The sequence below is a fragment of the Polypterus senegalus genome, unplaced genomic scaffold (assembly GCF_016835505.1).
Source record: "Polypterus senegalus isolate Bchr_013 unplaced genomic scaffold, ASM1683550v1 scaffold_3357, whole genome shotgun sequence".
Classification (NCBI taxonomy): domain Eukaryota; kingdom Metazoa; phylum Chordata; class Cladistia; order Polypteriformes; family Polypteridae; genus Polypterus; species Polypterus senegalus.
In genome coordinates, this window is record NW_024377510.1 from 6,804 (window position 1) to 31,093 (window position 24,290).

A 24,290-nucleotide genomic window follows, 5' to 3' on the forward strand; every position below is an offset into this window, starting at 1 on the left:
AAGGATGACACTACCAGAATAATTGAGCATACGGAGAATGGCTGTAAAGATCCATAAGGAAAGAAACTCCACCACTATACTATTGTTTTTATGTTTGGACAGTCTAAATAATTCTATTAGTATTCTTTAAAAAAATCTTAAAAGAGTCTTCCCCAGTCATCCCAGGATAAGGACTGAAACATTATGCATGATATCATCAAAAATAAGACTGTTGTTCCTAGAAGTAATTTCCTCCTTATGATAAAAAAAAATCTCAGAGGGTTAATAAGAAATTTGGTTATTCAGTGTTCAGCAGTTGTGCTCACAGAGTCAGTTGCCTTCAAAATATATAAGCTTATATTGTCATTAGCTCACAAAGTCAGTTACTTCTCCACTCCTGTCCTTGAGACCTACAGTGTCTTCTAATTCTCACTCAAGTTTCAACTGCTATTAAATTGTTATTTTCACTGACCCTCAGCTATAGTTTGCCTGTTACTAAATATTTTGAAGATGTACAATAACACATTTTTAGAATAGTCTACACTACATAATTTATAAGTTATATATGGTATTTACAGTGTCTTAGCAGCAATGAATCGTTTCTGAATTGGGTTAGAGTACAAGTCTGTAAAGGAATTTCATAATCATTTCTGAATTTCACTTCTAACAGATAGTTCTAAGATGATTTTTAATTTTGTTTTGTTTAAGTTTTTTACATAATGATGCTTGTTTTGTTAATTATTTACATGCCAATTTCAATTTGTTCTTCTTTATCTTTAACTTTGGAATTCAGAAATTGCTTGACAGTGATATCATCAGGACTATGGAATGGATTGCCATAACTGCTGGGATATGAAAGTCATTAAGGTGAACATCATCTTGGGGAACATACAGAAGAAACAAAAGAACTAAAAAAAGTAAAATCCAAAAATGGCTTTGACTAGGATTTGGTGTTTCACAGAAGATAAAAGATTTTTTTCAATTTACTTTAGCTCTGATTTTGTTAATAAAATTTAGCATCATGCTGACACTTGAAGATCAGTAATCTGTCTTATGTGACTGCTTATTCTTGGGAATTATCTGTCACAATTAAATATGAGTAACTACAACTGATTGTAAGCAATGATCAAATGTTACTGGAGTTAGACGAGAACAGCAAAGAAACTTGCACATAATGTGGCTATGCTTAACTGGACATGAAACAGAATCTGTGCTCTTATCTGAATGTAGAAGTCTAAAATATTGAAATTTTACAGGGTGAACGGACCATATGGCAGTTTTGCTTGAGTTAAAATCTTGTAGACACCGTGGTTCTCAAGGACTGGACTAGAGACCCTGGTAAATACAACAATAAAACAAAATAAATTCTGAGAAATTATAAATATAATCAAAATATCATTAATACATGTTGAGAAATACAAAACGTTAACCAAATATAATTTCAAAAACTCCTTCCTAAAAGTTATTTAAAAATAGAAATATGTCATATATGAAAAATCTTTCAATCTTACACATGCTTTTTATAGAATAAAATAAAATATACACAATTACAACTTTTACAACCTTAGCAACAGGGATACCTTAGACAAGAATGTCACAGTAAACTCATGTGACTGCAGTTGATGTTATCAGCTACTAAAAAATGAACTCCTTTTATTCACATTTTCTTAAGACTCATCACTGAGGTAGTATTCTGCCTCTTTTTAAAATTTACAAAGGTCAACAAGTATGGCCATTGGCTCCTACCTTGTTAGCCTCCATTCTCATCTTTTCGTTATTAGCTGTAGCAGCTTTTTCTGCAGCCTTCTTTTGACGCGTTGTGGCCCTCAAAGAAAATGTAGTTTACTAAAGCGTATTCCAGCAGAGCAAGGAATACAAAGACAAAGCAACCCATCAGGTACATATCAATGGCTTTGACATAGGGAATCTTGGGCAGAGTCTCTCGTAAGTGAGTGTTAATTGTTGTCATGGTCAGGACAGTCGTGATACCTCAAAAACAAACACAAAGAATAGCATTCCATGGATATACAGTGCAAACACACTTCATTTTATGAATATTCAATTTCTGCTGAATATGTTTTATGATAAAATAACAATGAAGAAGCTGTCTACAGTATCTATTCATCTATTGCCTAAATCAACTTTTTTCATTAGAAGCCATAGTTTGTTTGACCTTATTCCACCATCATCTTTAGTTACATGTAACATTAGAAAAGCATGACAACATTGGAGAAGCAATTTGTACATCATGACCAAACTTTAAAACTGTATTTGGTTTGTAGGGGGAATCTGTCAAAAAATAGAAAAACTCCTAAGGAAATGCAGACAATGTATGCCATCCATGAAGAAAATGAATGCACCAGAATTTCAACCCAGGCTTCTTGTGAATCGCAGGTTAGCCCTCCATACCAACTTAGCCTACTCTTGGTTTATTTATACCTGCTTAGTGTAACAGTCATTGCTTTAATACGCTTTGTCAGTACCAAGTTTCTGAATTTTTGCATAATTTCAGATGAAAGCACATTGGTTTTAAAAATCTTTGAATTGAAATAAATGATTTTCTCCTAATTTGATTGTAAGTTACCATTTAAATTTTCTTTGCCCTTCTCATGCAACAAAGAAACAGTCCATAGTATGTGCATTATGATTATTGTGCATTAAAAAAATGAATTCCCAAAGAAAAGAATGTCCACTTCCCTGACTCCTCTTACCTAAAGCAACTCTGGCAGCTGAAGCATCATAGTTAATCCAGAAAGAAACCCAGGAGAGGATTGTGATCAGGATTGAAGGCATGTATGTCTGCAGGATGAAATAACCAATGTTCCTCTTTAGTTTGAAGCTAAGGAAAGCCGGGATATGATCCTGAGAAAAACAAAATGTGTTATTAAATTAATAAAAATTATAAATTAATTTTCACATGTGAGCTAATTAAAAAGAAATAACTAAGTCAACTCTGCTATGTAGTAATGTCAACTAGTTTACTCGAGCAAATATTGTCTGTTCTAATAGCTGAATTTAAGCAAAGTCCTTAATGGATAATTTGGATGATTTACACATAAAGATAAATAAATATGGAGGCGAGAAGATCTAATTCATTAATTTAAAATAGGTTTTCTTCTGGCCTTAATATTACTGACATATATAAGATGATGAAGATTGCATAGAAAATTCATTCATGTATTTGTTGTCTAGTGCATGGGCGCTAAAAGCCTAACCTGGTGCAAGGCTGGAGTTAAACCAGGGTGGTATGCTTTTCTGCAACATGATATTCTACATATAACCACACCGACCCTCAATGGCCAAATATATAACATTTTTCAACCTCAAAGACTTTGGATCTGGTTGGAATTACCTTGAGAAAATCCGTGCCAATGTGCCGCTCAGAATATAATTCATGCATTTTGCAATTAAAAACTGCTATACACAACAAAATTTAAAGCTAGCAATAAGCAGTTCCATAAGGATTATGCAAATTGAAAGGGGAAATGTTATTACTTTCAGAAGCTTGCAAGGGCCTTCTTTAGTAAAAAAGTTTCTAACAAAAGACTTTAAAAAATTGTTTGAAAAATGCTTAGCTGAGCGATTCCGTGTCTACCTTTAATATATAATTTTTTACTTGAGGTGTATCAAAGTTATACATTATATATATATATATATATATGTAACTTTGATACATATATATATATATATATATCCATCCATCCATTATCCAACCCGCTATATCCTAATTATAGGGTCACGGGGGTCTGCTGGAGCCAGTCCCAGCCAACACAGGGCACAAGGAAGGAAACAAACCCCGGGCAGGGTGCCAGCCCACCGCAGGGGTGAACACACACACACACACACGCCCACCCACTAGGGACAATTTTGAATCGCCAATGCACCTAATCTGCATGTCTTTGGATTGTGGGAGGAAACTGGAGCACCCAGAGGAAACCCACGCAGACACAGGGAGAACTAAGGGAGGACCTGGGAAGAGAACTGCGGCACCCTATATATATATATATATATATATATATATATATATATATATATATATATATATGTCACACGTGTGCATGGGGGCAGCTGAAGGGCTTAGAAAATACTGATTATACATCTGCCCAGGGGCGGGCACGCTGGCGCTCTTTCTGAGTTCTCTGCAGGTCTTACCCGGGAAATCCCACCAGGAGCCGCCATTTCCAGGAAGGACACATCACTTCCGGTTCCGGCCCCAAGGATAAGGTCACTTCCGGTTCCGGCCCCAAGGATGATGTCACTTCCAGTTCCGTCCCAGAGGACGACATCACTTCCGCCCTCTGGACTATAAAGCCCACTGCCTTTGCTCTGGCAGGCAGTTCTGTTTTGGACTCTGTTGTGTAAACTGTTATACAATGCCTCAAATACTTTTGCAGCCAGGAAACCGCATTAAACGGGTGGCTGCCCCAAACCTTTCCACGCCTCTCGTCTCTACTTATTACAATATATATATATATATATATATATATACACACAGTATATATATATATATATATATATATATATATATATATATATAAAATAAATAAAGATCCATTACTATATTTAAGGGATTCTTGGCAATACTTGCTGGGATGATTACCGTGTTAGAGTATTTCACTCAGGCTAATCCCCAAACAGATGAAGCCACATTAAGATTCAATAGGATTAATACTTTATTAAATGAATAAACAAACAGGAGCAAGCCACTAGAGTTTTGCATCTTTTTAACAAAGCATTATGTTACAACAACGGTGTGGCAACCGCAGAAGAGATTAAATTAGGTCTCCAGTTTGTGGTGTTTGTCTATTATCTAAGCTGACTGCCACAAACTGTATGCAGTTTTTCACAGTTTAAAACAGTTTATACTTGACACTGATGACAGTTTGGGGTTATATGTCCTTGTATTCAGTAGGTTATGATCTTTCTAAGTGATAGCTCTTAGCACCTACTTTTTTAACATGCTCAATGAATGCTAGCTCTATTTTTATGTTTGAAAGGACATTCACACTTTGACTGGTGCTTATGTTCGCCTCTGTGAAACTGCAAAGCATGTTGTCACCAAAATTTCATTTTTTTTCTGATCTGTGCAAGCAATTATATTTACAAAGTAAGGATGCAAGATGACATTCAAAAGATTTATTACAAATAGTAAAGCTGAGTGCCTGTATTGCCCCATCCATTCACTGTGTAACCACTTTATCCAGTTCAGGGTTGTGGAGAGTTGGTAACCATTACGACAGCACTTTGCACACGTACACATTTATACAGAGCCAAATTAGTGTCCCAAATTATTCTTATATGTGCAGCTTATAGTGCACAACTAAAATGGCCAAACATTGAAATGAAGCTGCACTGAATACCAATGAAGTGCTCACGTTTTCTTATATATTTTAATGGGATGGTTTACTGGGTAGATAAAAAACAAACACCTCTTCACAATGTGAAACAAATATCTAAAACATATAAAAAATATCCCCATACTTGTATTCTTTAAGTGAAAGAGTGTGTAAAGAGTAGTATACCCTGTCCTTTTTGCTTAGGTGTTCTGTGGCACACAAAGTCTTCTCTGAAAAAATAACAGACATGGTATATTCATACCAAGTCTGTTCTATAAGGAAGGCATTTTGTTTCCAATTTCCATTCCAAGATGGTAAAATCCAGCACAGGAATTTAGTGTAGAATGGATTAGCAAGGGATTTACCAACTAGGAGTTCAAAATTACTAGCAAACAAAGGCTTAGCACAAATACTAGGAAACAGAGTAACTAACTAATTACATAAAATTCCAAATCAGGCACATAAATTGATTTGTCCATTACACGTCATCATTATTTAAAGCCAACACCCATGTACTGTCATATGTAGAATTTGCCATATGATAGCAATCCTTCAGGCAACAGGAAAATGGTATGATTGCAACCATTCCAATCTATACAAAATGGAGCTGAAATGATTTTCTCGTTATAATGATAAAAATAAACAAATCATGACACAAATTAATATTCAGTTCAAATGCTGAGTGCAAAATGTGCAAAATACAAGCATAATAATATTAACAGCGATGGGAAAAAGATGGAAAAGTTGTTCCAGGATTAGTGAACAAATACAAAGGACTTCCTGCAGCCTGCAGTATCATCCATCTAAATGCCCGGGCTGCCTTAGCACAACACGTATCACCTCTGCACCATTTTCTTTCTCTTAATTCAGCATTCGTCTCCCACTCACTCCTTGACACTCCACACATCCACCTGGCCATTCTCATCTCTGCTCTTTGCAGCTTTGTTTCATGCTCTGACTTGCCGTCTACTTCTCACTCCCATACAGTGTAGTGTTCTCCACACAGTTTTCTCCCTTTAACTCCATTGAGGCTCCTTTAGAAATCAGAAGTATCTTATGTCTTATAATATTACAGTACTGAAAAATAAATGATTAACCACGGTGAATAAAGAATATAATCAAATTTTACTTTTGAATAACACAAAATAAAATACAGAAGAAGTAGGGATGGGAGCAATATGCAGAGTTCACTGAAAGATCATTATCAAAATTGAGCTTAGAATTCAATTGTTACTGTGGTTCCTAACAAAACTAGTCCAGGACATTTGTAGTAAAATTCTCACACTTAGACCTGTCATCACATCTTCAGGATATATAGACCACCAGCATAAGAAAACACTAGAAGAAGATAATAAAAAAACTAGCTATGTAAGCCCGTGCTGTAAAAAGCCTGGGGTGCTAGAAACTATTGAAATTATCAGAGAAAAAATTGAAATGTAGAGATGTCAGGTAATTAAAAGGAACTACTCTGGGCATCTCTCTCCTAGAAGGATTCGTTTTCCCGACATACTGGTCTCACTTGTGTCATTAGCAGCAGAAGGAATAGTAAAATGGATACTGTTTTGACGATGTTAGCGGCTAAACAACTTTGTCTTTCTTCTGAGGTTTCGTTTTGCTGATGTGTCTGGTCTCGCTTGTGTAATTAGCGGCTAATCGATTTTTCTGTTTCCTCGGAGGGAGGTCCCTTACCCGTCTCCACCTCTCGCGTCTGGGCGGACAGGCACACACACTTGCTGCGCAGGCGTTTACATATAAGATGCAAAGCTATATACAGATCATGATCTTGTATTACTAAGGACCACACATATAAATAATGCAACAGTGTGAAGACAACTGGGGTAATTTTGTAAAGTCTTGTAAATACTGTAAAGTTCTGCCTTGTGTTAGCTGGGGTTCACAAAGCATTCTAAAAGATTAAAATTGTCTTTCTGAAGATCTGTGGTGCTTCTTGGATTCTTTTCAAGCACTTGTACTATTTGATTTTTAGAGGTATCGATCCTTTTAAAACTTACCAGTTGAGAAAACAACATTCTTGGAGATAAGTTTGTAGTCCACAATAGAAAACTGGGGAAGTTCTATCCTTTCCACACCAGAGACAGCGTTATCACCACCTCGCCAGTAGAATTCAATGTCATCTGTAGTATAACCATCTAGAGAAAGGAAGCAAAAAGTGAAATCTGTTAAAATGCTTGTCCAGAAATAGTACTGTTGAGTAGCTGTTTTCCATTTGAATTGCAGTGGTATTGGTTGGTTCAGTTTAATAAAATTTGGAATCTTTTCCATGGCCTCTGTCAGAATTAAACCAGCCTGTGCAGCACGTTGGTGAAAAGGTAGATGTAAAGGACTGTAGGTTGGTAAAGGCAAACTAAGAATAACATATATGCAATAATCTACTAAAAGATAACTCACAAAGATTTGTTTCTCATTGTATTAAGAATAAAAAAGTTAAAACATGGGTGTTTATGTTGCTGTTAGTGACATAACTAGGGGCAGGTTCTAGGCAGAAGGTCATCATAAGCTTTTGAATTTTTATTTGTGTAGCATACGGTACTCACTAAATATATAGGCAACAATATTAAAGCAAATATCGAGTTCACATTGTTAAAACTTTCTTATTTGCCTTCTTTTCTATAATCACTTGGATGCAAGTCTGTTTAGTCTGGGTCTATTTAGTTCAGCTTAAAAAAAATATTATATTGATCTTAGTATGTTACCTTTATTCAAAACCATACTCTTTTGTATTCATTATTACTTGAATTAAGTGATCTTTGTGGCATAAATGTAATATTATTACTACTACTAATACTACTATTACCACTACTACTACTACTAATAATAATACATATCTAATATCAGGTCCAAACTTATTGTCTAGACTTTTTTTAGCTTGGTTTTTCTACTGTGAAAGAAACCAATACTCGCACTGTTACAAGAAAATCAAAATACTCATGTTAACTCTGACACAATCACTCTTAGTATTTTTTTTACTAAAATTGGAGCATATCACTGAATGAATATTTGGAATATGATATTAAAAGATCCGTATAAAAGAAAGTGAGAGAATATATGCAGTTAAAAGCAGAACTGATGATCTGTCAGACCTGAATTTGTTCAGAATGTGCACAGTGTATTTTAGAAGGTGACATTTTGATTTTATATTAACACAGGATATTGGTTAACACAGAGAATCTGTAGGCCCCACAAAGGCAGCACCTGGAATCAGGAATCCAAACCAGAATTCTGCAGCTTTGAAGGAATAACCATAATTGTATACTGTACATGCTGTACTCACTAGTACTATCCACCTTAATAAAAATGTCTGTGGGTCACTCTAGTTGTTATATCTCTGTCATTCCAATAGATTATAATAGTAATAATATTTTATTTATGTACTACCTTTCCCACATGGTGCATCACAAATATTTTTACTAGTAAAATACATTGTATTTGTCATTCCAACAGTTGGTGCAATCACCAACATTTACAAATATTAACGCTGAGGTCTACGGTAATTACTTACATTTCAATCTATCTTAGATGGGTAGCACAGCTAGTTAGTAATACTATTACTACTCTATGGTATGGTGTGTGTGTGTGTGTGTTGTCACATGCAAGTGTATAGGGAGCAGTGGAATAAGCAGTCACTAACAGCCTCACTTCTCTCACCCATAGATCATAGCACAAGTCTCACACTCACCACTAACATCACTTGGTATTTGACTATAAAGCGTGTTACTGCTTTCTTTCCTGCAAGAGAAATATTAATTGCTCTGTAGAGTTTCCTTCTCTGAGAACATTATCCATGTGTTTTGTGGACCAGAACAGATTTAAACTTAACGGTCCTTCCAATTCCCCTCTCATTTATTTCTAAACATTTTTTAACACAGATACTTCATGGTGCATATGCACAGGTTTAAAAGGAAGCACATTAGCTAGAGAGATGCTGGTTTATTGGTTATCTGTATTTCATTATTAACTGAAACATACAATTAAAACTTAAATGCAGATGCTAAAAACTAAAACAGGCAATTAAGGGCTCTGAATTGTAACAGGCAAGATAACCACAATTAAGTCCAAAAAAGGTCTTGCTTTAGTAGTAAATAAATGGGTGCTAATTAAGAAATTAGCTGAATACTGCTGGCACTGTGGACCTCCAGGACTATAGTTGTGGACCTCTGATCTACAATGTAACTAAAATTTCTCTTGCATGAATAAAAACACTATAAAGGCATATACAGTAGTTAAATACCTGGTTAAATAGTTAAAGTTTCATTATCAACAAGGACTGAGTTCTAATTAGGAAACTGGCTGGAATGAAAACCTGTAGCCACTGTGGCTTTTCAGGACTGTAATTGAGGACCTCTCGTGTAGGGTGTATATAAACCATAAATAAATTTTGTGTTTAGATTTGGGTTCCATCCCCAAGATATCCCATCATGTACAGTATATGCAGATGCTACAAAATCCAAAAATACTTCTGGTGTCCCAGACATTTTGTATTAGGGATACTCACACACACACACAGTACGTATATACAGTAACTTATACCGTATATATAAATAACATCTACATTTCCTTATTTGACACCATATTGAATGTTGTAAACATGATACTAATATAAGAGCAAGATTTTTTTTCCTAAAGAGATAAAACTGCAATGTATGCCAGACATCTCATTTACTGTGCACTATTCAGTTGTCTGATATAAAACTGAGTAAGTCAATAAAGTAAGCCTATAAACTGGTACTTAGTGGCAGTTTAAGACACATCATACAGCCATTAAAGCATGATATCTTCTTGAAGTCTTGTTCAATAAATATAATGCTGTGTTCATTGATTGTTCAATTTACCCTTTGTCATCTTAAACCTAAACACACATACTTAATTCAAATATCAATACTCAAGTCAATAGGGTTTTTGCTTATTGTAAAACAGCCATCCTTTCTTGGATTAGGAAAGAGGCAAGTCACTCTCCTGTACTTAACTACACACAGGTATTACCTGAATGCATCTTTGCCTTTGCTTTTTATTTTCAGAGGTACTGCTAAAGTAAATTTTGTGTTTGGAGTTGATATGCACCGTGAGACCCAAGGCAGATAAAATGCTTTCAAACTCTTACAAATGACAGCAATGTTTTAAGATATCTAAAAACCAGGCAACTAGTCAAAGCGACATGCTGAGTGCAGTAGACCATTCTGTGATGGTAATGTGATAGTAGTCTGTAAATGAATGACATCTGAGCCATGGTTTGTGCTATTTGAGGATATTGTCGTTGCCTCGGAGATGTGATTATTGAACATTGAACAACAGGCTGGACATGGACGGCTCAATACTAAAATACCATTCGATATGGGACTTATATTAGTGAAAAAGAAATGGTCAAGTCTATAAATGACTTGAGCTAATTTTGCAGGTCTACTATAATGATATGTTGAAAGTTAATCAGAGTAGCATGGCGATATGGGTGTTAGCTTTGACGTCACATAGCTCAGAGGTTTGAATCCTGGCTTGGCACTGCTTGTGTGGTGTCTGCACATTCCCCCTATGGGATTTCTTCAAGGTCTACCAGGCTTAATCCCACCCAGAGAGGTGCAGGTGAGGTTAACTGGTAATTCAAAATTGTTCCTCTATAACTGAGTTTGGGCGTGTGCCTGAGTGTGCCCTGTGACGGGCACATCATCCAGGGTTGAATTCTGCCCTGCTTCCAGCAGTACAGAAACCCTCAATTGAATTAACCAGATACTTCTTTATCCTGGCGTTGTGTCCCGCTTGATCGCAGGGTCCGCTCTCTTGCAACATCGTCTCCATTTGGCTCGGTCTAAAGCGTCTTCTGGGGTGACATTGGCGATTTTCATGTCTTCGCTGATCCGGTCCATCCACCGCTTCTTTGGTCTGAATTAACCAGATACTAGATTTACAATATCTGTAGTTAATACAGTTAACATCAAAACACATAATTTTAAGGCTGACACTGAGTGACATAGAGTTGTTGTAAGCTTTATGATCACTGCTGCAGAGAGCTCTTGTACTCTTTTTTTATTTCATGCACTAATCATCCAGTTCTTTTACTGCTTTCACCACAGCAGTGGCAGCAAGAACACTCAAAGACATGGACATATAGCAGCTTTGTGTACTAGAGCAACTGACTCCATTGTGAATTATTTGAAATGAGTGTATTAATATTTAATTCTAAATGAACTACAGGCAAGTATGTTCTTAGACTGTGTGAGTATGAATGCCGAAAGGTGCAGAAGGCTTTCAATATACAGTAAAGTTTCCAAAGAATATGAAAGCACCCTAATGAGACGGAGTTGCACTATGTGACTTTTGCATTTATCTTTAAGTAGAACCTGTTTTGTGCTGATTCAGAATGCGGTATTTTGGAAAACAGCTGAATCAAGCCAACCACCCTGATGATCCTTTTTTGTTCTTTTATCAGACCTGCTACATTAATTAAACATGTATAAAATCTTGAATTTTAAGTGGACTGATTACTCCTCTGAGAGAGAAAGTGATTGCAGTGATGCTATGGAGTACCATCACAGTTTGTCCCCAATATATGTCCAATGTTCCCAGCTGGGTTGACAAAATAAATTGATCAAGAAGTCATTAAATAAGAAGCAATCAACAATTCTACAATTTATCACCATAATACTGTGAAATATTCCGGACCACTTTAATTTTCCACCAACATCTCAAAGACATTTAGGTTTGGCTGATCAGCAATTTTAGACTGGCATAGTGAGACTACATATACCCTGAGATAGACTGGCATCCCAGTCCTTGCATTTAATACTGCTAATGTAGGCTCTAGCTGTCTTTGACCATGAAATGAAAAAGTGGGTTCAGAAAACTAATAAGGAGATACTGGGGTCATGAGAATAAAAGACGTTGATGCTTTTCTAATGTGAAATCTTGTGAAATAAAATTCATTATTCTCATATGCTGACCAAATCTTCTGAGATTACACGCATTGTGTCTTCAGCCTCTGCTTTCCAATATTTACTTTTAATGAATGTGTTTCTTTAAAATTACATGCAAGGAAATAATTGAACAGTTAGCCTCATCAGCACATCTTTAGGAAGTGGATGGAAGCCGAAGTATACAGAGGACATACACACGGGGAAATGGGGAAATGCACTCTGATGGTGCCTGGACCAGGGATCAAACCCAAACACTTAACGGAAACTGCACCTTTAACCACTGCACTACAAAAGTACCATAAAATAATTTTGCAGATATACATTGAAAAAAGTTTTGATTATTTCTTGTCATTTCTATATATTTTGGGGTGCTAAATTCAAAAATTAAAAACATTTTACTCCCTCATGTAACATTCACAAAACACATTAGCTGTCAATTATATATTATTTTTTGCTTTCACGCTATAATTAATTAAATATAAATATTTTATTTCAATGATAAATTGTTTGAATTCAATATTTTTAATATTAAAATCTATGTTTAAAACTATGAAAATCATTTTGAGAAAATTAACTACAATGAGCCCCTTTAGTTCATATGTGGGGACCTGAAGGTTCTATGTATCCTGCTGGGTCAGCAGTCAGTCATACAAAATGACGACATTTCCTTTGTGAGCGGGACAGCAGGGCCAAGAACTGACATTGGGTTAAATGGGTGGCCAGCTAGAAAAAAAGCTACAGCTTGGTGCCATAAACATCATCAGACCTAGCTTGGTGGTTCCAGATATCATGCTCCTGCCTAAACCCATCATTTTAAGTTTGGTTTAATAAAGCAGTTTGCCAAAGCACTATGAAAAGATGGAGCCTGTCTGATGTTTTTGTACTACGAAGTACATTCAGCAGATACTTTCATTATAACGAAGTGCCCAAAAGACCTTGAAATTCCTGAATGAATCATCTGCAGAGCAGTTAGTTCTGTGGCCACAGCTCAGTTGTGCACAATGATCCCCAAACAGAAACACTGTAATTTTTTTTCTTTCTTTGAACTTTCCTTATACTGTTTTTTTGCCCTTTTGTTTCCTGCGGTTTTCAGTGATGCCTTTTGCTTATTGCTCGTCAACATTTAAAAAACATCCATTGGAATTTAACTCATTGTCACCCTCCTATAGAAATGGCAAACACGAAAAAATGATAGCAGTTCATATTAGAAAAAAAACTTTACATTTTTGCCGCTCTCGATTGCGGCTAAAAAAAAAAACGTTGCCAGTGAATTCGAAATTTTGCCATTGACGCTGTCAACTTTCTTGAAAGACCGAGCAAAAAAAGAAAAAAAAATCATGGGTTGCAAATGTATGTGAATCGCTGCATTTGAAGACGTTGAAAAAGCCGTTTTTATGTGGTTCATAGATGTTCGTTCAAGAAACATTCCTATTAATGCGGCACTCATTCAAGAAAATGTGAGGTTTGTAAACTCTCTTGGGACCTCCCCAACTAGACACCATGCGAAAAGTGTCACGAAGTCAATCTCAGCGTCTATGGAAAACTGTTTATCTGTTGCCAGGGCAACAGCTGGCTCAAAGATATTCTGTGTCTCTCAGCTATGTTGCGTCTCTCCGCCACAGAAAACAGAAAAGATATCGATGGGTGCTGCAACCTGACTGCTGTGTCTGTGTATAGCAGATTGGCAGATCACGCTACAATAAATAACTGTGCCGTTCCTGTTTCAAGATGAATAAAGCTGGTTCTCCTAAACTCCTGAGACTCAGCCTCACGTTTTATAATGCAAGACAGGGACTTAAAGCACGACCCCGATCTTTTATGATCTGCTTCTGTGTCACTTCACTGCAGCGCTATGAGCCTGTTTTTGCCCTGCCTCAGCAACGGACAAACAATCTTCCACAGAAGATGCAATCACACTTCGGAAAAGTGTATTATCGCAAGGAAATGCTGAGAAAAATTTTCGTCAGCATAACTTGTAGGCAGGAGAAGATTAAAATGAACACAAAAGAAGCTATTGAAATGATTGCGAACGCCTGGGCACAAGTTAAAGAAAGCACTATAGTAACAAATACAGAATCTCATTACAACAAAATTTTCATTATAACGAAATATTTTTTAGGTCCCTGGGAGTTCGTTGTAATGGAATTTTACCTGTATTAGGAAACTGATTTCTGAGGTCGAATTTGATGATAAAAGTGAACCACCTAGAAGGAGAGGCTTGGATAACATTCAAAGAATTAACTTCTATGTTTTTAGGTAACAAGAAAGATCCAAAATATAAAGAACTTGTGAAGAATGTATTAAGTTTTAGGAATTGGGTGCAACACAAGTCTAAAAGTTCTCTTTTTAGACTCATATTTGGGATTGCTCCCTTCAAACCTTTAAGCAGTGAGTGAAGAGCAGGGTGAAAGATTTCATCAGGATAAGAAAGACATGGAAAGAAGGTACCAGGGACATCGGGATATTATAATGATGGCAGACTACTGCTGGATGATTCATAGGACGCACCAGAAATGTATGCATGACAGGCCACCAAATGAAGTTTTGCATCAAAAAATCTAAGAAGTGACAAAAACTAGAGATGTTATATATAGGTCAATGAATCTGTGTTTTGTTTTCTTTACATATATGTTTAAAACTAGCAAAATACCAGCTTCTTGGCGGAGAAGTAGTGTTAAAGAAGTAATGAAAAGAAAAGGAAACATTTTAATAATAGCGTAATATGATTGACAATGTAATTGTGTTGTCATTGTCATGAGTGTTGCTGGCATATATATATATATATATATATATATATATATATATATATATATATATATATATATATATATATATATATATATATACACACACATATATATACATATACATACATACTGTATTGTGGAGGACTGCGGCCGTGCTCGGCCCTCACCCCAGGCCGCCAGGAGGAGCTCTCCCGACAGCAGGATCGCGACCGAGTTCCAGCAGGGCCTCATGGACTATGTAGTATGTAGGATACCTTGGGGCCACCGGAGTCGCTGTAGGGGGCTCGTGGGCTCTTGTGTGCCCTATAGCGGTCACGTGACAGGAAGGAACAGCGTGCTCCCGGGTTAAAGAAAAGGACTGTTTACCCTGACCCGGAAGGAATAAAGAACTGTGGTCTGATTGGGCAGGAACACTTCCGGGTCAGGGTGCATAAAAGGACTATGGGCCAGTCCAGACATTGAGCTGAGCTGGGAGGTAGGGCGAAGTGTCTGGGCGAGGAGGAGAGATTATTATTGTGTTGTTTATTTTTTTGTTTATCAAGGATTTGATTATCATTATTTCTTTCAATCAGGTTTGTATTTGTAGGATGTGTTGTGTTCAAGTTACATTCCGTGTTTGTCAATCGTTGTAAAGAGGTTTCATTCATTGATTAGTTTCTTACTGCATCAATAAACAGCTCGTCTTCCTCTTTATCTGAGACCTGACACACTGCATGAACGGGTTTTTTTTTACACTGTCTTCCTTTAGCGGGACATTGACTTTTTCCACCGTGTGCTTTGTTTCCGCAGAAGTTGCACTTATGAATATGCTTGTATGTATCACACGCTTCATAATTTTTTTCTGCCTTCTCAATTGTGTAATTCAGTTTTTGTTCAGCATTCTTTGGAACTGTTGCTTTTTGTCTGTGCACTGTGTCATTTCATGTGAGCGCTCGGTGTACATGCATCAAAGGTTCCCAGCTGTGCTGGTGCCATCTCGTGCGATGTCCACAGCTGTATTTAATGTTAGATAAGACCCGGCACTTAAAAGTTTCTCTCGCAGTTTAGCTGAGTGTGCCAAACACCACCCTGACCATCTCATCTTCCTCTGCATAAGCACAGTCCTTCACCTGTGAATATTTAGCGGCAGTGTTTCTATTGGATTGCCGCTGACGGACGGCCTTATATGGGCAGGCACTAAATTACGTGGGAGGCATAACCCCGCCTCCCACGGGCATAGAGCAGAAGTCTATTATAGTAGATGGATGAAAAAATAGGTTCCAGTTATGACCATTACACGTAGTATTTCGAAATGAAACCTGCCCAACTTTTGTAAGTAAGCTGTAAGGAATGAGCCTGCCAAATTTCAGCCTTCTACCTACACGGGAAGTTAGAGAATTAGTGATAAGTTTGTGAGTGAGTGAGTGAGTGAGTCAGTGAGAGCTTTGCCTTTTATTAGTATAGATACTAGATTGATATAAATATTTTCATGTTAAATTAATTATCCATCCATCCATTATCCAACCCACCATATCCAAACTATAGGGTCACGGGTGTCTGCTGGAGCCAATCCCAGCCAACACAAGGCAGGAAACAAACCCTGGGTAGGGCGCCAGCCCACCGCAGGACACACACACCCACACACCAAGCACACAGTAGGGACAATTTAGAATCGCCAATGCACCTAACCTGCATGTCTTTGGACTGTGAGAGTAAACCAGAGCACCCGGAGGAAACCGTAAATTAATTAATTAAATTAAATAAATTAAATTTCACTTCAAGTTTGTATTTAAATATGACATGATAGAAACATTCTAATTATATTTTTTCTTGTGTTCATAAAAGTAAATAAAAATAATAATTCATAATTGAAACACTTTTTATGAGTTTAATTTTGCAATCCTGACCAGTACCGGTTGAAGCCTATTTGGACCGCTAGGCAGGCCTCATGAGTTACATAAATGGCAGACCCCAGGACCACAGATTCAGTATTATTACACAATTAAGAAGTCGAGGGTCATGGCCTCAATGTCCAGATTCACTTAACTTTAATAGGTGGCACCTTTGCACCAACAGGCTCTGGACATGAGAATATATATATATATATATATATATATATATATATATATATATATATATATATATATATTTATATCTATATATATATATATATTTATATATATATATATTATAAATCAAGTTAAAAGGATAAGTTTGGTATTTTTCAAATCAAATTTATTTCTTCACAAACATGCTATATATACATTTACACATGAAATAATGTTCTAAAGTTAATCGCTTTCTATACAGTGATCCCTCCTCGATCGTGGGGGTTGCGTTCCAGAACTCCCCGTGATAGATGAAAATCCGCGAAGTAGAGACCATATGTTTGTATAGTTATTTTTATATATTTTAAGCCCTTATAAAGTCTTCCACACTGTTAACATTATTAGAGCTATCTAGACATAAAATAACACCCTTTAGTCAAAAGTTTAAACTGTGCTCCATGACAAGACAGAGATGACAGTTCTTTCTCACAATTAAAAGAATGCAAACATATCTTCTCTTCAAAGGAGTGTCTGCATTAGGAGCAGAGAAGTTCAGAGAAAAAGAGAGAGCTCGCAAAGAAAAGCAAACAATCAAAAATCAATACGTGTGCTTTTAAGTTTGTCAAAGCACCGCAATAAAGTGGCATTTTTAGAGGGCGTCAGTATCTTCTAAGCAAACAGCCTCTGTGTAAACAACCCTCTGCTCACACCCCCTCCATCAGGGGCAGAGAACGTCAGAGAGAGAGCACGAGATTAATGCAAATAATCAAAAAATCAATACGTGTGCTTTTGTGCTTTTAAATATGCCGAGCACCACAATAAAGCAGCATTTTTTAGAGGAGCGTCAGTATCTTTTAGGCAAACAGCCTCTGTGCAAACAGCACCTCTGCTCATACCCCCTTCGTCAGGCGCAGAGAATGTCAGAGAGGGTGAGATAGAGGCAGAGACAAGCAAACAATAAAGCACCGCAGGAAGCATATCTTATAGCATTGAGGAGTTTTAGTTAATATGGAATACATGCTCTGATTGGGTAGCTTCTAAACCATCCACCAATAGCGTCCCTTGAATGAAATCAACTGGGCAAACAAACTAAGGAAGCATGTACCATAAATTAAAAGACCCACTGTCCGCAGAAATCTGCGAACCAGCGAAAAATCCGTGATATATATTTAGATATGCTTACATTTAAAATCCGTGATAAAGTGAAGCCGCGAAAGTCGAAGCGCGATATAGCGAGGATTACTGTATATTTAAATAAAACAATTACCTTTCCCAAACTGGCACATTACATTGCAATCTAAGGGGCATGGAGGAAAACCTAAAAAAATTATGAAATACTAGGGGGCTTTGCCCCCTGCTCGCTTTGCTGGCCAACCCTGTGATACGCCAACAACTTCGCATCTCTGCGCTAGCGTATGTGGATTTCACTTTTACCAAACAACAAATATTTTAATTCTCACGGATACACCTCTTCATTGGGAAGAAGCACTACTTTTCCCTGATGGCAACACGAATTAGACGATCTACAAGCCTCTGAGTTTAAATACGAATAACATATTCGATCTGTTTTCGCTGTTCCGTTATTTCACCGAGTAATAATTTCCATTTGTTTGCGCTAAAGCGATCTTTACTATCATTTTTTTGAGACTTTCGAACTTTAGTACTTTCATTATATCTAACCTGCTCTGCATGTGCATCACGCCAGCGTTTTTGAATTCTATAGCGATTTACATCCGTGACAAACATGCCTCTTCTTAAGATAGTCCTGTCACGTCCATCCTCGTTCTCGAAGCATGCACACCACCTGGTCATGTGGTGCCTCTGTGTGAACCGGTCAGGCACAGAGAAGGTCAGCTGCCGAGAGAGCATCTTGACTGTTGCAGGGCCTGCATTGGTTAAGCAGGTGAGACGGTAATGAAACAGAGGCACAGGGCTTATTGGTTTTTAAAGACTGCCTCCTTAATTGGGTTTTAACCAATGCACGGAATGAACCAACACACAATCGTCCGTGCAGCACTCAGGCGCGGAGGGTGGAACGGGAGGAGAGGAGAAGGACGTTCAATCCGCTCCCTCTATCATGCTAGTCTGCTGATTTCTCATTCAGTATACACTGTCTGTTCATGTGCCCACCTCCAACTTGTCACTCGAGTCGTTGTTGTCTTTGTACAGTCCAGATGCACCTGTGACTCACGTAGACTTTTCATTGCTCTGTGCGGTTTTGGCTGCCTTTCTATATATAATCCATCAAGACACCCGACCACGGTGGTAGCGAGTGGTGCACGTGGTCGTTCGTCGTAACCGAAAACTTGTTTTTTAAAGACTGCTCACTTCATTGTATTTTAACCTCAGTTGTAAAGGAATGTTTTAAGGATCCCATATGATACCCCATCTCGCAAACAGTTTTACATGCTGCATATGGCGATTCACCTCCGCGAGAAACATGCCTCTATGAACAGTCAACGTATGTCGGAGCTGCATGTGACCTCTATGACAGACGAATATAAATGACGCCGGTTTTTCTGTGTCATCGCGTCCGAGTTGGTGGGCGTGGCTCTGTGAGTTGTCGTCGTATCCAATGGTCTAGGAGTTGGTGGGCGTGGCTCCTTCCTGCGTGCGCCATAGGTGTCTCACTTGTCGGTGGCTTTGTGAATCCACGCCCCTTCCGGCGTGACAGTAGTATTAACCAGGGACCGTCTGTCAAGCTGGCAATCAAAATGATTAATGACCTTAAGTCCCGCCCCTTTATGACATAAGACCGGAAGTCACTCCCGATTTGGCTCCACCCCTCCATGTCATTGTTGGATGCGAAGGGAGGCCCTGGTGGTGGATTGGTGGACACCCTGTCCCTGCCCAGACTCCGCCTTGAACCCGCCCTGCACCTGATTGGTCAAACAATCTGTTAAGGGCATTTTGATGGATGTCTGCCCCCTCTTTGAACCCACCACCGCCCCACCCACTTCCCAGCCCCCCTCTCCCCAGGACAAGCCCAGGCATGTTACAGCCTTTACCTCGACAAGCCCAGACATGCCCAGGGGGGCCCTTGACAACTCCAGGCAGGTTGCTGCCTTGGCCCTGGACAAGTCCGAGCACGTTCCTATCCGTACCCTGCCGGCCTGAAGGGCCTCCCCACATTTCCCAGTCTTCTCTCCGAAGGACGTGTGCTCCTTCTGAAAGCCCTTCTGAAAGTGCTGTATAAAAAGCGAAGTATTTTCTTCGAATCTAAAGACTCTGAGCAGGAAATCGCGCGCTCCAGTGTCTGTTGGTCAACAGCTGTCTGTGTAATCTCCCAACTTTGCTGGCCGCGTGGAGCTTTCTAGCTTCTCACTTCAGCTGTGCAACTCAAAGGCTGACACAGTGTTGTAATCTCCCACCCCAAATTGCCCCACCCCACTGAGGAATTCTTTGAGGTCCTTCTGCTAGTAAAGAAAGGCACTTTGAAGGACACGGAGGTCATTTTTCATCTCTTTTGAAAAATGTGCCGCTCGTATAAAGCTAAGAGAGTGTAGGATCACCCTTTAGCTGTGCAACTCACAGGATGGCACAAAAAATGTTCAGATCTAAACAGAACCATAAGATCTGACACGAAATATGAAATTTCTGTCTAAACAGACCAGACAGATTCCATTACCAGCCCGTGTAAATTGTCTGGCAAATGGCCCATATCTGTGATTATAAATTACCATTCAAACTTCAAAAAATTCCTGTGTTTTCATATAAAATAACACTGCGACTGGACCTCGGTCTCACTCACATGCAAGCCACTCAGAGCGACAAGGCAATTTCTCTGAAAATGGTGGGTCATATCGGCATTATTTGAACGTTGCTTTGTACTTTGTAATTTTAATGGCTAAAATGCAATATTAACATTCTTCATACTGACTATTTTGCAAAGAGCGTCGTCCCCGATCAACATGGTGAGCCCTATTTTTTGATTATTATTATTAAACCCTATTCATGAATACTATTCGCGTTAAACGAGCATGTATTAAAAAACGGAGGTCTAATTCCTTATATTTTTTCCTTGGATCTGTATATCCGAGCCAACTCGGGAGACAGTAAAATCCATTTTAAAAAAAATATCTTACGTGCGTGGATTGGTTATCTGAGCTTGCGTGTGTGAGTTTGAGGGGTCGGACACGGGCGAGATGAAAGCGCGCAAACAGTCCCACACGAGCACCCCTAACCACTTGCCAAATGAAATGTAATTATTTTAATGCAAACTATTACCCCAAACCGGTATTTATGAGGCTTTAAATGTATAGGTCTTAATTAACTGCATGAACTGTCCGTGAGAGTGCATTTTGAGTATACTGTAAGCTGGGTGTGTATTGGCATATGTGTCAGGATACATGAATCAAGTTTTATTTAAAAACGTACGGATGAATTTAGACACCACTGTGTCTATTTTGGGAATCGGCAATAGAATATTATCATACCCCAGAACTTTCACCACCAAAGCGTTTCAGTCAAGACTTATGGAAAATCTTTAGAATCTTCTGAAAACGGCCTTGTCGGTAGGTGATTTCAGGTTCAAAGAGGCAGGGATGCCTTGACTGTCGAGATGATTTATATCACAGCCTTGACATTCTTTTTTCTGGTCGTAGTAGACAATAATGTCCAGCAGAGACATCATCAGTCCTTTAGCAAGTTGCAGGGCCTTTTTGCAGGTTTCAGAAAGCACACCATCAGGGCAGTCCATATCTGTCTCAGAAAGTCCGATTGACATCAGGTCCTCTGGAACTTGTTTGTTTACCCAAGGTTGTCCTGGAGCTAGGTAAGAGGTTTCCGTCTGATCACCATTAGCGGAGACGGGGTAAGAACTCACCAGCCCTGGAGACTGAAATCCACCGTCTGTCTGAAGGTCTGCAGCCCAGAGACTGTAATCAGGTCGTACAGTAAAATAACGTGGGTCAGATTCTTGGTGGTACAGAGTGCAATCCACCCAGCTTGCGTTATAGAATTGCCAAGATTCAGGCTTTGAAGCCTCAGGAACCCTGAGGATGTTACGCCGACCTCCGTTATTTCAGAGTCTGCAGCTGTCAAAATGCGGAGAGCTCTAAAAGCTTCAACAAATTCTGAGGTCTGGTCATCCGTCTGGATCCGGTGACTAACAGGTTGAGTATTTAGGGTAAAAGGGAGGGGCGTGGCGTAGACTAAAGTTGGGTTTCCCTTATCGTCGACGCCTGATTCTACTTAGTCTGACCCGCGTCTGCGCTTCAGCTTCAAGAAACTCGGGCAACAAACATGTTTTAACCCTGCGGATCCAACGCTTCGCTAGGACCTCAGTCATAGATTCCATTTCCTGATCAGAGTCTTTAGATTCGAAGAAAATGCTTGCTGTTTTATACAGCACTTTCAGTAGATCATAGATTCCATTTCCCCGCTCAGAGTCTTTAGATCCAAAGAAAATGCTTCGCTGTTTTTGTTTTATACAGGGCTTTCAGAAGGGAGCACATGTCCTCCAAAGAGAGGAATGGGAAGTGTGGGAGGCCAGCCGTCAGGTGCTGCCTCACCAGGGGCAGGCATGCCCTTCAGGCCAGCAGAATGCGGATAGGAATGTGCCCAGATTTGTCCAGGCCAAGGCAGCAACCTGCCTGGACTTGTCAAGGCTGATCCTGGGCATGTCTGGGCTTTTCGAGGTAAAGGCTGTAACATGCCTGGGCTTGTCCTGGGGAGAGGGGGGCTGGGAAGTGGGTGGGGCGGTAGTGGGTTCAAGGAGGGGGTAGACATCCATTAAAATGCCCTTGACAGATTGTTTAACCAATCAGGTGCAGGGGACAGGTTCAAGGTAGGAATAGGGTGTCCTTCCCTTAGCATCCCCCAATCACGTGGAGGGGCGGACCTTCTGGTCTTTTGTCATAAAGGGGCGGGGCTTAAGGTCATTAATCATTTTAATGGACAGTTTGACAGAAGGTCCCTGGCTACTACTGACAGGATAAGAATAATAGAACATTATGTGAAAATTTAGCAACTCATAGAAAAATAAAAAAACAAAAAACAAAAAGGAAATCTACACATGCCACAACCTTTAAATTACAACATTAATAAAACACAGCACAGCCACTGATGCAGTTCCAGTCAATTATATTGCACACTCATGCACACACTTACTCAAACTGAGCTAATTTATAATTGTAGATTAACATAACACAACCATTTCATATATTAGAGGAAAACAGTATTTGCAGAGAAAAATCCAAGCAGACATAAAAAAAACAACACACCATTACTGGGCCAGAATTAGAACAAAATCTCCCATAGCTGTGAGGTAGCAATGTTAAAAAAATTTTTTTACTGTACCACTCTTTCTATTAAATAATAAAATGCTACTGTGTGTGTGTGTGTGTCTTGGCCCTATGAGCAATGTGATTGGCCAGGCTGTCTTTGGTGTGACTGGTTAGTATGGCCTTGGTAACACAATTAGCAGATGAAGTGCCAGGCACGGAAAGTTGAGACACACAAGGAGGAGTGAAAAAGTACGAGGGGTACTGAGAGTTAGTTGCCTTCAGAAACAGGAAACATTCCCAAGAATCCCAATGATGTTTTCACAGCTGGTAATTGGGGTGCATCAGCCATTTCTGATTGTCAAAAAGCACATAGGAGGTGAGCAAGGTACTTTGAAACAACAGAGTCTGAAAAGCAGCCTTTACAGGAATGCACTCAAGAGAGGGAATGCCAGGCAAGAGAGGTTGAGATGCACGAGAATACAGAGGAATGATGTAAGATGAACACTGATGGTACATGTAAGGTATAAGATTTAAGTCTATTCTGTTACCCGTCTTTGACAGGTAATGTAACCAGTAGTAAAAAAAAAAGCACATTTAAATGTTAATATTTATTAATTAGTAAATAAAGACAGGAACTTTACTATACTTTCTCTTAAAACGTAAATAAATAACTTCAATTAATATCTAAATGGATTGCTTTGTTAAGAATATGAGACTTTTGTGAACAGTAAAAAAACAGAAAGCGGAACCTCATCATACTGAAGTTCATTTTTCAAAGAAGGAAAAATGAAGGCATAAGCCTTCTTGATATACTGTGTGCATTTCAGCTTCTCTGTTAGCTCAGGCGAAAAATTCCTTTTTGTCCAGAAATGAGCCTCCTGCAGAAAAGTGAGGTTAGACTTCAGGTGGCTACAGGACACTGATGATGCATTCATGATCCCCTGAGAAAAGTGAAATAGAACCTGCTGTGTAAAGGTAATGGGATTGATTACTTACAAGGCTATGCAGGGCTGCATGAAAGTTGATTAATCAGAAACAAATTTAAAAATAA

At 38.6% G+C, this 24,290-nt stretch overlaps 1 pseudogene; it reads right to left on the reverse strand.

Moving 5' to 3' along the window:
- Positions 1-1,698: 1,698 nt before the first annotated feature.
- Positions 1,699-7,465, reverse strand: LOC120519332 (annotated as a pseudogene).
- Positions 7,466-24,290: the final 16,825 nt, after the last annotated feature.